Source organism: Poromitra crassiceps (assembly GCF_964638095.1).
Source record: "Poromitra crassiceps genome assembly, chromosome: 14".
NCBI lineage: Eukaryota > Metazoa > Chordata > Actinopteri > Beryciformes > Melamphaidae > Poromitra > Poromitra crassiceps.
In genome coordinates, this window is record NC_139633.1 from 10,496,415 (window position 1) to 10,508,286 (window position 11,872).

An 11,872-nucleotide genomic window follows, 5' to 3' on the forward strand; every position below is an offset into this window, starting at 1 on the left:
TATTCTCCAAGACAATCCAGTGTTTATGAATATGAATAACTCCCAATTATAGAGATTGGACAAGAATGACAAGGAACTGACGAGGAATTGAAAATTTGGATGGATTTTACAGCTAAATCAACAATATTTTACAATAATTTTGCCAGTTCCTAAACATAAACTGTACTTTTATTCTCCGAAAAATTATTTGAGGCGCACTCTCAGTTACTTATTTTTTTCTCTCTCTCTATTGTGTAAAGTTATCCCAATAGAGGAGAGCTGCAGATAAATGGGTTGTCACAGTTTAGGGACCGGGACAAACTCTTTAAGTCTGAATTTATGGGTGGTGATAGTGGTGAGTACTCACAAATACAGAGAAAGAAACACACACACACACACACACACACACACACACACACACACACACACACACACACACACACACACACACACACACACACACACAGTGTTGACGAGCTCAACACAAAAAGGGTACGTGCCAAATCTAAAGAGAAAAATGGGGAGGGGTGGGGTGATTTGGTTTAAAGGGCCAGTCCGCCATAAAATGTCTCTCATTTGGTGAAGATGGAGGCTGTCGTGCGGATCCTATTGTCACTCACTTAACTCCTCCTTCTTGCAGCATTTGGATGTCAGAGATACTACTTCCGGACTCATTCCTGTGCTACTTTATTAGGGAAACCATTATATCTCTTGACAATTGGCTAATTTGCTGCATTCGTTCATTACTCCAGGACATTATTTGCTGTTTTAACTTGAGCTTAATTGAAAAATACATTTGCCAAACCTACACCACAAACGTGCAAAATGCATTCATCACAGATGGAGACATCTTAAGTAAGCTACTATTAGTGACGGATGCCAGCATCACTTTATCATATCATCACTTTATCATATCATCACTTTAAAATGAGCCCTTTGGTTAGTTCGCTGGTGAAAAGCGCATAACAGGAAACTTTTACAAATGAGGAAATAATAACATATAACAAGAATATAACTGAGTGCCACACATGGCTCAGTGATGGGATGTGCTTTCAAAATGCATTTAGAAACATGTGGCTGATGCATTGACTTCTGCTGTGTATTCTATAAAGCAGGGCAGCAGGGCTGAGCAGAACCAACTGACAGATTATCTAAAGCAGGCCAGCAGGGCTGAGAAGAACCAAGTGACTTCTTGCACCCTCTGCCCTCATGTTCCTGTTCAATCAATCTGCTGCGCTTCCCATTGTTTCATTGAATCTACTGTATCTTGCATTTTCATTTCAAAATTGTATTCAAGATAAAACCCTTGAGATGCATCTCGTTTTCGAGGGGGTCCTCAGGGCTCCTTGCATCTTTGATTTCATTTCTTTCTTCATCATGATTATGTACAGTGGTATACAGCTTCAGTACAGTACATACATCTTGCTGCAAGCCAGTTTTCCCAATGAGGCTCTGAAACGATGAGAACCTGACCAGGAACATGGTCCAGTAAAATAGCCATAGCTGACAGAGCATAATAGTTCAAAAGCATCTCTCATCTCACACATCTGTCTTACAGTGTCCATGTTCTCACGCAGAAGAAACTTTGCATCAAGGTCAACTTTTGGCGGCGTGGAAAGAAAGAAAAAAAAAAGAAAAAAGGAAAAGACGTGCAGGCAAATATCACACAGCGCTGATTCACCGTGTGACCAAACACTGCGCCCAAGTTGAGACTAATGAAGTCTTTAATTTGGTTATAGTTTATTAATGTCAGAGACCCTGCGCCATTAATCATATTATAACACCCCTGAGTGTGTGTGTGTGTGTGTGTGTGTGTGTGTGTGTGCGTGTGCAAATGTGAGTATATGTCAAGTCAATGCATGTGATTGTGTCTCTGTGTGAGCATATGCCTCAGTGTTTCTATGAGTTTGCATGTGTGTGTGTGTGTGTGTGTGTGTGTGTGTGTGTCTCGGTGTGTGTGTGTGTGTGTGTGTGTGTGTGTGTGTGTGTGTGTGTGTATGCGTGCGTGCGTGCGTGCGTGCATGCGCGCATGTGTGTGTGCGCGTGCGTGTGTGTGTGTACGACAAGTGTACGGCCCTCCACCAGCAATAATATTGCATACATTTCAGAGGACCGTCATTATCGCCGTGGGTTACCCCGCGGCCCCTGTCACAAACCCCACAAACCATTTTCATTCCAAACTCATTAATATGCAAACTTATTCAAATGAGATTGTAATTAAGCATCTACTGAGTGGGAACCCTTTTCATGATAATTTATGATAAACTCCGCGCCACCTTTGATTGAGATTGATTCTTGGCTCAGGGAAGCCGACCTGAATACAAAGCTACACCTGAGAGACCTGGAGGGAGAAGAACACTTTTAAAACAGCAAACTTATTTCATGGCTGATTGTGCCACAATCATCTTGGAGGAGTAACAAAGATCTATTTGAATAATGCATTCCCACTGTGCCGGAGATGTGCTCAGCCTCAAAAAAACCTTGTGCCTATCTGCTCTTGGTATCTTGACAAAATAGTGTGTGTGTATGTGTGTGTGTGTGTGTGTGTGTGTGTGTGTGTGTGTGTGTGTGTGTGTGTGTGTGTGTGTGTGTGTGTGCGCGTGTGTGTGTGTGTGTGTGTGTGTGTGTGTGTGTGTGTGTCTGTGCGTCTGTGCGTGCGTGCGTGTGTGTGTGTGTGTGTGTGTGTGTGTGTGTGTGTGTCTGTGCGTGCGTGCGTGCGTGCGTGCATGCGCGCGCGTGTGTGTGTGTGTGTGTGTGTGTGTGTGTGTGTGTGTGTGTGTGTGTGTGTGTGTGTGTGTGTGTGTGTGCGAGCGTGCTTCGGTAAATTACCAGGATGTAGTGGAGGGTGAACCCATCTTTTTATTTGCAGGACTAGAGTTTACACACCTTTCAAGGTAAAATTCATATGTTCATCATAGCAAGTACAACTGATGATGTATTTCGAAGGGGTAGCGAGTAGAAATGTATTGCTTTTCTGAAACTATTATGTTTTATTTGTTTTATTCATACTGGTGGCTGGCGGCCTCGTGATGGCGATCATCTGGAGGTCATAGGTTACCCATGACATCACTGTATATCTGTGTGGGACGAGTTGGCCATTTTGCACATTGGTGGTCTCCTAAAATGCAAATCATGGGCACAGAAAGTCTGAGAAATGTGTGTTCCCACAATGAACGTATGACGTGAAGGAGACAACTAGAAACAGACCGTCGTTTATCATTGAAAGTATAGAGTGACCCGAAGGACAACTTCAACTTTCCCTTCAGCTCCGACGAGGTTCACGTCGCAACTCATGCCAAGAAGTTCTCTTCTTTGAGTGAAGATTTCATTTCTCAGGTGGTTTTTTCTTTAAGCATGACCAAAAACCTAACTCTAACCTCGGCCAAAGCTGTTGAACCTTCCTAAACTTAACCATTGGCAGATCTTTTAGTCATGAAGGTGAAAATGCTGTGTCCACTTCATGCTGTCACCTCATCGAATTCCATGGTGGAGGAACATCATCTTCGCGTGATTCCATGTCCATAATAACACACACTCTACGTTTCACAGTCTGTGCTCATTCCAATAAAGATGATCCATTTTTACCATCTCACTCATCCTTGGTCCCTGTCAGAACCACTCACGACTCACTCCTGGATCTCAACCCGCCATTTGGGAAACCCGGCTTTTGAATGCAGATGGTAATAGCCTTGGTAATTAAGACTTGCGGAGCACCTGGGGGGGTAAAGAGTGTGGGATTGCATTGTTGTTTGAGGAGCAACATCAAAGCGAGAGCTCGTCTCCAGCAAATGATAGTTGTGTAATTGCCCTGCGGTACCCGCCAGCGTTCCGGCCAGACTCTCCCAGCTAGTTAGGAGCCCCAGGTGAGAGCGAGGAAGAGAACAGTGGGGCTGGATCTCTGCATCCCCCGTAGTCCACACGCGCACACACACACACACACACACACACACACACACACACACACACACACACACACACACACACACACATGCAAACGAACACACACACACACACCTGCACAAATTGGATAGAAACTTTGGGATCAACATCTGAAGTGCTTTTGTATTTTCAAAAGTATATTGTTTATTGGGGTCAGAGTGATTTAGGGGCGGGACTTGGGATGAAACAAAACAAAAAATCGCTGTTTGTTTGTTCGTGCAACTTCAAAATCTAGTTAGCATAGAAAATAAATCAATATGGACTCCTATACCAGCAGTGTTTCTTTGTTGTTGTAATTATGATTGTTTTTTTTATGGTATCCCACTTTCTTATCACACCATGCAAGTGTAGCTATGAGGGAGTAAAACAGGTACTGTAAGCAAGTCTTGTTTGAGTGAGTGACTCGCATGCCAGAGGCTTTTCTCCTGCTTGTGTGTGTGTGTGTGTGTGTGTGTGTGTGTGTGTGTGTGTGTGTGTGTGCGTGTGTGTGTGTGGAGAGTACGGGTGTTGTGGTCAGGGTGGAGAGTACGGGTGTTGTGGTCAGGGTGGAGAGTACGGGTGTTGTGGTCAGGGTGGAGAGTACGGGTGTTGTGGTCAGGGTGGAGAGTACGGGTGTTGTGGTCAGGGTGGAGAGTACGGGTGTTGTGGTCAGGGTGGAGAGTACGGGTGTTGTGGTCAGGGTGGAGAGTACGGGTGTTGTGGTCAGGGTGGAGAGTACGGGTGTTGTGGTCAGGGTGGAGAGTACGGGTGTTGTGGTCGGGGTGGAGAGTACGGGTGTTGTGGTCAGGGTGGAGAGTACGGGTGTTGTGGTCGGGGTGGAGAGTACGGGTGTTGTGGTCAGGGTGGAGAGTACGGGTGTTGTGGTCAGGGTGGAGAGTACGGGTGTTGTGGTCGGGGTGGAGAGTACGGGTGTTGTGGTCGGGGTGGAGAGTACGGGTGTTGTGGTCGGGGTGGAGAGTACGGGTGTTGTGGTCGGGGTGGAGAGTACGGGTGTTGTGGTCAGGGTGGAGAGTACGGGTGTTGTGGTCGGGGTGGAGAGTACGGGTGTTGTGGTCGGGGTGGAGAGTACGGGTGTTGTGGTCATGGTGGACAGGTGTTGTGGTCAGGGTGGAGAGTACGAGTGTTCTGGTCATGGTGGCGGACGTGTTTTTCACTTCGCTTTAACGGTTTACCTTCATGTGACGTGGTGAAGTGACCATTTCGATTTGTGTTTTTGTCACGTAGTCCATTCTGTGCCGGAGGAACGTAGTTCACCTAAGTCATGGCCGTAACACACAATCTGCGTTTCAGAGTTTGTGCGCATTTCACAAAAGCTTACGAGACTTCATGAAATTGAACGACCCTGACGAGAGAAAGCAAATACATATGTGGGCCGCCTTTCCTCCTTTTCTGAATTTGAGATGAATAAGAAAGTATAGTCTCATTTGAGTCAGATCTCTCTTTCATTCTGGAGCAGTAAATAAGTAAAAGATGAAATGCAAGACTGTGAATTTGCTGACCCCGTAAGATAATACAGACGCGACTGCTTTTTACGAGCACAAAGACCTCTGCGCCTACTTAGGACCCGACGCGGTGACGTGCGACTGCTCCGCACAAAACAACAACGCAGCCGTGGTGTGCCCAGTCCGTGAACCGCCCAACGACGACACGCAGAAGACTCGTGAAGACGATGCTGCCTTTCTCTCGCTCCCCTGGTTAACACTGAACTTGGTGGTGTTTGCAGCTTGGCCAAGGTCAGCCACGTAAATGCGTCAAGCTGGGAATCTGTCAAGTGCTGAAGCAATGTGTAAGGACACATTGCTTTATGACACTCGACAAAGACAGCCGTCCCAACAAAGACACCGACGCTCTGACCTTCCCATGCATCTCTAATGAGACAATTGATTTTCCTCAACTTTCTCTTTTCAGATGATTCCCCTCCCCTCCCCTCACGTGCAGGAGAATGTTGCCTCCATACAGTAGATTGATGAGAAGTGTTTGACAGAACAGCTTGCAGTGCTATTGTATTGATCATTGTCCAAAGAGGTAATTGTTATTGGATGTTTAGCAGTTGGAGGCCGTGGCTATAGTGTCAGAGAGACCTTGAGCAAATACAGTGAACACTTGTCTCAGTCAGGTTCACATAATAATCTCATATGACATTTAAAGGTCAGAGCTTTGTTTCTCCCCTCATTTAGAGAGATTGGTTCATTTAAAAAACAAATGTAACTGTTGCGTTCAAGATCATAATGGGTATTATTTTGTTTGAGTGTAGAGTTTCCCTTTAAGCAAGAAGCTGGCAGTGTGCCCTCAATAGACTGAACTGTAATGTATCCTGATCTATTTTTACAGAATTGACTGCAATGCAACATTTCGACTGGACTCCAAGGATGTGTTACTTTTATTAAATTCAATTAATTACAAAATAGTAAAGCATTTGTGAAAAGCAGTAAAGTGAAGATGTTGACTATCAGTTCAAAAGATCAGTATCATTAGCTGCAATAGAGAGGCAAAGTGACCGCCTACTTCCTGCTTCAGCACTGTACCAGAGATTTTCATCTGCCATTTATTTTCCCATAGACATTTCGTAAAATGCTTTCAAAAATGGTTTTACTTGTTCAAACCAAACGATTCTGATATATTTAGAAACAGGAGAGACGACATAACATTTCACCCGGACCAAAACCTAAAAAAATTGGGGATTTGAAGAAAATATATTTTCAATTTTTGTTTTTTTTGGTCCGAGTGACATGTTCTATGGTCTCACCCGATTCTAAATATAGCTGAACTGTTTGGTTTGACGAAGTAAAACAATTTTTGATAAGCATTTTACGAAATGTCTAAATAATAGAAATCTCTGGTAGAGTGCTGAAGCAGGAAGTGACGTTCACTTTGCCTCTCAAATAGATCCCCCTTGGCCATTTGGGGTCATTTAGAATGCTGGAATGCAGTGGTGAGGTGCATCAGTTCACCAAGCTTTGTCAAAATGTAATCAGTGGTGTCTGATATATGACACGTGACACATGAGCAAACTTGTACTGGTCTTCATAAATCCATATTGGTCAAACCCTACTGGATATTACTTGCCATGTGTGAAGTAACTCAAATATATCCATATAACACAGATCTGATCTTTCTTTGCTTGTTCAAACTAGTAAAACAAAAACGTCCAAAACGTCCAAAAGTACTTAGACTGTTGAATTGATTGGGATGAGGCTTTGAGTGGATGCAAATAAATAAATAAATAAATCACAGTTATGGCAACGGTTTCACAATGCAAATCCATCTATGCTTTTCATGTAGCGCAGCTTCTCCAATGCCATTTTTGCATGAAACAAAGCAAATTACAGTTAAACAGCTACAATCTCCAATTTCCACTCGCTGGGCCACATGAAGAAACATAAGGACTAAATGATGTTTGCTTTGGGGTTTTACATTTCAATTTAGCCCCAGGCCTGCAAGCCATTAAGGCCTAATCTGAATCCTGGTCAGTGCTTGCTCCCTGGAGCAGAAAGTGTGGGTTTATTAGCATCAAATCATACAGCGCTGCGAGCGCGCGCGCGCGCGCACACACGCACGCACACACACACACACACACACACACACACACACACACACACACACACACACACACACACACACACACACACACACACACACACACACACACGCACACACACACACACATACACAAAGACACACACAGGCATAGACCCAGCCTGTGTCCAATAATGGCAAAATAGCATCTCATTATAGGCCATTAGATTTGTATTACTCTCATTTGAACTGGCGATACATCTCATATTCATAAATGTTACAATACATCTCATATTCATAAACGGTACAAAGCCACAGCACGAAATAGTGACACACAGCTGCATGATGAGAGCTGAGGGACCAAAATGATACATCAAATGAGGCCATTTGGAAAATGCAGTTTCTGATACGGGGCCAAGATGTCCATAATTACTGACAAAATGTAGCGCCCACAAATTGTGTTGACGTGTACGTCTAGGTAAAGCCTATAATTAAGCACATGAATACGTAATTTTCATAAAACGTGAGTGACTTTTGTCAAAGTTTCTGTCAGCTTGGAGCCAAAATGTATGTATATGGGTGCAGAGTGAGCGAGAGAGAGAGAGAGAGAGAGAGAGAGAGAGAGCGAGCGAGAGAAGTTAGGGTAAAAACGCCTCCATCTCTTTGGCACGCCGTCCATATTGAGTATCTCTTACTGATGGACACAGCACATTAACTGGCTCATTATCAGCCTCCCACCATATGGACTTGGGCCGGGGTGGGTCAGGGCCGCGGCCGCCCCTGATCTGTGCCCCCCCCCCTCCCCCCCGTCTAATTAGGACAATTATGCCGTCTCCATCACAAGGGCCAGTTACACAAAATGGTGTCGCGCCCTCGCCGAGATTGGTGTCACCGTGCCCAGACTATGAGAGGCGGCGAGAGGAAAGTGCCGTGTCTCGCGCCAGGCACCGGCGAGCTCACAGAGCAATTACCCCGGGTGAGAGGTGGCAGAGTTGGAGGGGGATAGAGAGACAGAGAGCAAGAGAGAGAGAGAGAGAGAGAGAGAGAGAGAGAGAGAGAGAGCAAGAGAGGGGGAGGACAGACGAAGAGAGAGACATCAAGAGAGAGAGAGTGGCGGAGAAGGGGAGGAGTGAGCTAGGCTCAACCCTAGGTCGCAATGAGAGATGGCAGTGTCACTCGTATTAATGTAGGTGAGTTTTGGATCGATTGGGTCTGGGGCTGTACACAGCGATATCCTACTGCACAGTGGACCATGTTGCTGTTTATTCTACATTTATTTAGCCAGGTTGGTCCAATCAGGGTCGGACTGGGAGTAAAAAACGGCCCGGGACTTCTTTTCTACCCAGACCAGCCCACCTCAACCAGCCCGTGGCGCGGATAAACGGCAAACCCCGCCCCGTCGACGCACAAACACAAGAGCAAACCAAAATTCAGAGGGAGCAACATTCGGTGACGACCAAAGGTCTCGAAGTACTGTATATTTATTTAGAGATTTTTGTCAATGTGCTGTTATGGTTATTAGCTTAGTCACTCACTTCTACTACTGTAGCTTCTACACTATTTCCACAGGAGTCATCCTGTGGGGATGATGCATTCCCAAAGTGGGCCGCTGGGGGTCACTGTGTCAAAAAAAAAAAAAAAAAGGTCAAGCGGCCCACCAGCCCACAGGCCCACCGGGATTAGTCCCGGTGCTCACGATGGCCAGGCCGACTATGGGTCCAAATGACAGATAGAAGCTTAATATGCAAAGTTCAAGTTTCAACTCACTCACCTGTGAGCTCCTCCACTCTGGAGCTCTCCATGGTGCTGAACCTGCCTTGAGTCTGGCACCGTTAGGTCACCCACAGGCATGCTCTTTACACTTCCTGAAAGATTCAGCGGAGTTGCACGTAAAATGGACGGACACAATTTCTGCTCACACACTCACTCACACACAGAGACTTCACATTCTTATTATACTGATTAGAAATGTGGTGCGCTGCACGGGATAGATTTCTAGGGTGGAGACTCTGGAAATGATGCGCCATGGGCGCATTATGGAAATGTTTGTATGAGTATAGGATTACAGCAGCTCCTAAAAGATGATTTTGTCTGTTATTCCCTCCTCATCACCTTCAATAAGTACTTTGCTGGCTCACTTTCCCGTGGAGAAGGCTGTGTAGAGCTGGCCAAGAGCAAACACTGGCTCAGGTAGGTAGATGCCAACTCGGTCATTGTCTTGCCCTTGACATTTGTTGATGGTAAATGAGAAAGCCAATCTGATTGGGAAGTGCCGTCTGACAAAGGTGAAGGGAAGCTCATCATTATTGTCATGGTGAGGTATTCTTGGCAGGAAGATCCTTTCACCTTGTTTGTCCCTACATAATTCTCACATTCAACTATCTTGTCCATCATCTACACAACCACAATCGGGGTGCCGTTCTTGAGAGTACAGTCAGGACCTGCTTATAGGTTCCTAAGCAGCTCGGAGGCACGGTGGTCAGTGGTAGCACTGTCGCCTCACAGCTAGAAGGTCCTGGGTCTGATTCCCACCTGGGATGCTGTGGGAACTGAGGGTGTGCCCCGCCCCATGTCTTCAGTCCCTACAGCTCAGGTGGGCTATCTCATCAAAATCACGTTTCTCTGTGGAGTTTGCATGTTCTCTCTGTGCTCCCATGCGGTTCCTCCATACAACATCGGTATGGACCCCCATAAGAACATGCAGAATATCGTCATCTTAGAGGCGATCGGAGCAACGGTGTGTCAACTCCAGCCGGACAAACAGACAGCTCTCCAATTATAGTAGTAAGATTTAAATTTGCAAATGATGTTGGGGAAAGATGTTGCAATTAAAGGTATTCCTAAACCAGTTAGATATAACCCCAGTTAATGACAGGTACTTAAATATGCACCATAGGCTCTGTGGTGCAACAATTAGGCCATTCATTATAAGCGTTGTTCCATTGATCTTCACAAACAGCCTACCTGACTCAGAGCTCATCATCTTCTCCAAAGTAGACCCAGTGTTCCCCAGCTTTGTTTGACTACCTGATGTCCACCCAGTGATGTTTTATTTTCTCTCTTTTTATAGCAGAATTTGTGAGTCTTAAATTAGGCCCTAAGGGTGCCTGTGGTGGATCGATGGGCTTGCTGCAGGTGCATACCAACAGGAACAACAAGAGTAGGCACTTTCTTTCTCCTTTCATCTGAATAAAACACGCTTGATTGGGAGCGATGAGCGGAGAAATGTGCGAGTTGGTGTCCGCCGCCGATTACAGCGTCCCATTTGTTCCTGCACCCCGTGTTCATTACCCAGGCATGATATTGACCATGTTGTACAGCAAAACGGAGATCAAGCTGGGTTACATCAGGGAGGCTTGAATTCAAGAAAACAAACTGTTATTGATTTGTGTAAGTAAGGTAAATAAGCAGTATACGAGAGGCTGCTTTGAAGGCCCAATCCTATGTCAGGATACAACACCACCTCGGCTTCCATTTTATTGGATGTTGCTCTGCAAGTATTGGCTGCAGTGATATTGACTATTTAGAGTGTCTGCACAGATGAGGTCCACTTCAGTACCATGCTGTAACAAGGGTGTCTGTAAGCCAGATGGATGACACCCACTGCACCAAATACGCTGGGATTAGACTGAGCATTTTTGGAGTCCGATAACATTTATTTATTTATTTATTTATTTATTTATTTATTTATTTATTTATTTATTTATTTATTTATTTATGTATTTATTTATTTATTTATTTATTTATTTATTTATTTATGTATTTATTTATTTATTATTAGACAGAAGTCACCAATAGAAATTTTTGTGCACCAATATCTTTGCAGCAAACTGATATATCTACCCCTAAACTTCAGTATTTATTGTATTCAGAGAATAAAGTGGATACATTATTCATCAAGAATGATGAAAATGATCATATTTATTACAATTATAAGGGTGGTGATAAAGGATGATGATGATGATGATGATGATGATGAAGTAGTGCATTTTAGTCTTTGGTAGACTGAGTCACAGCTAAACTTTTATTAGCTGAAGAATAATCTGAGTTTATGTTTTACAAATCCAAGCAATCATTTAATGTCTGGATTTTTAAGTATGGGTTTTTATGATCTCTAAATAAATTACATGTTTATACATGTATACATGTCAATGTATGTAGGCTATATGAAATACATAGACTAAATAAATATGAAACAATTCAACCTGGTTTCTCTCTCTCTCTCTCTCTCTCTCTCTCTCTCTCTCTCTCTCTCTCTCTCTCTCTCTCTCTCTCTCTCTCTCTCTCTCTCTCTCTCTCTCTCTCTCTCTCTCTCTCTCTCTCTCTCTCTCTCTCTCTCTCTCTCTCTCTCTCTCTCTCTCTCTCTCTCTCTCTCTCTCTCTCTGGCAAGAGTTAACCTCGCGTCACCAGGCTCTTCTCGGGAGGCAAGAGACTACTG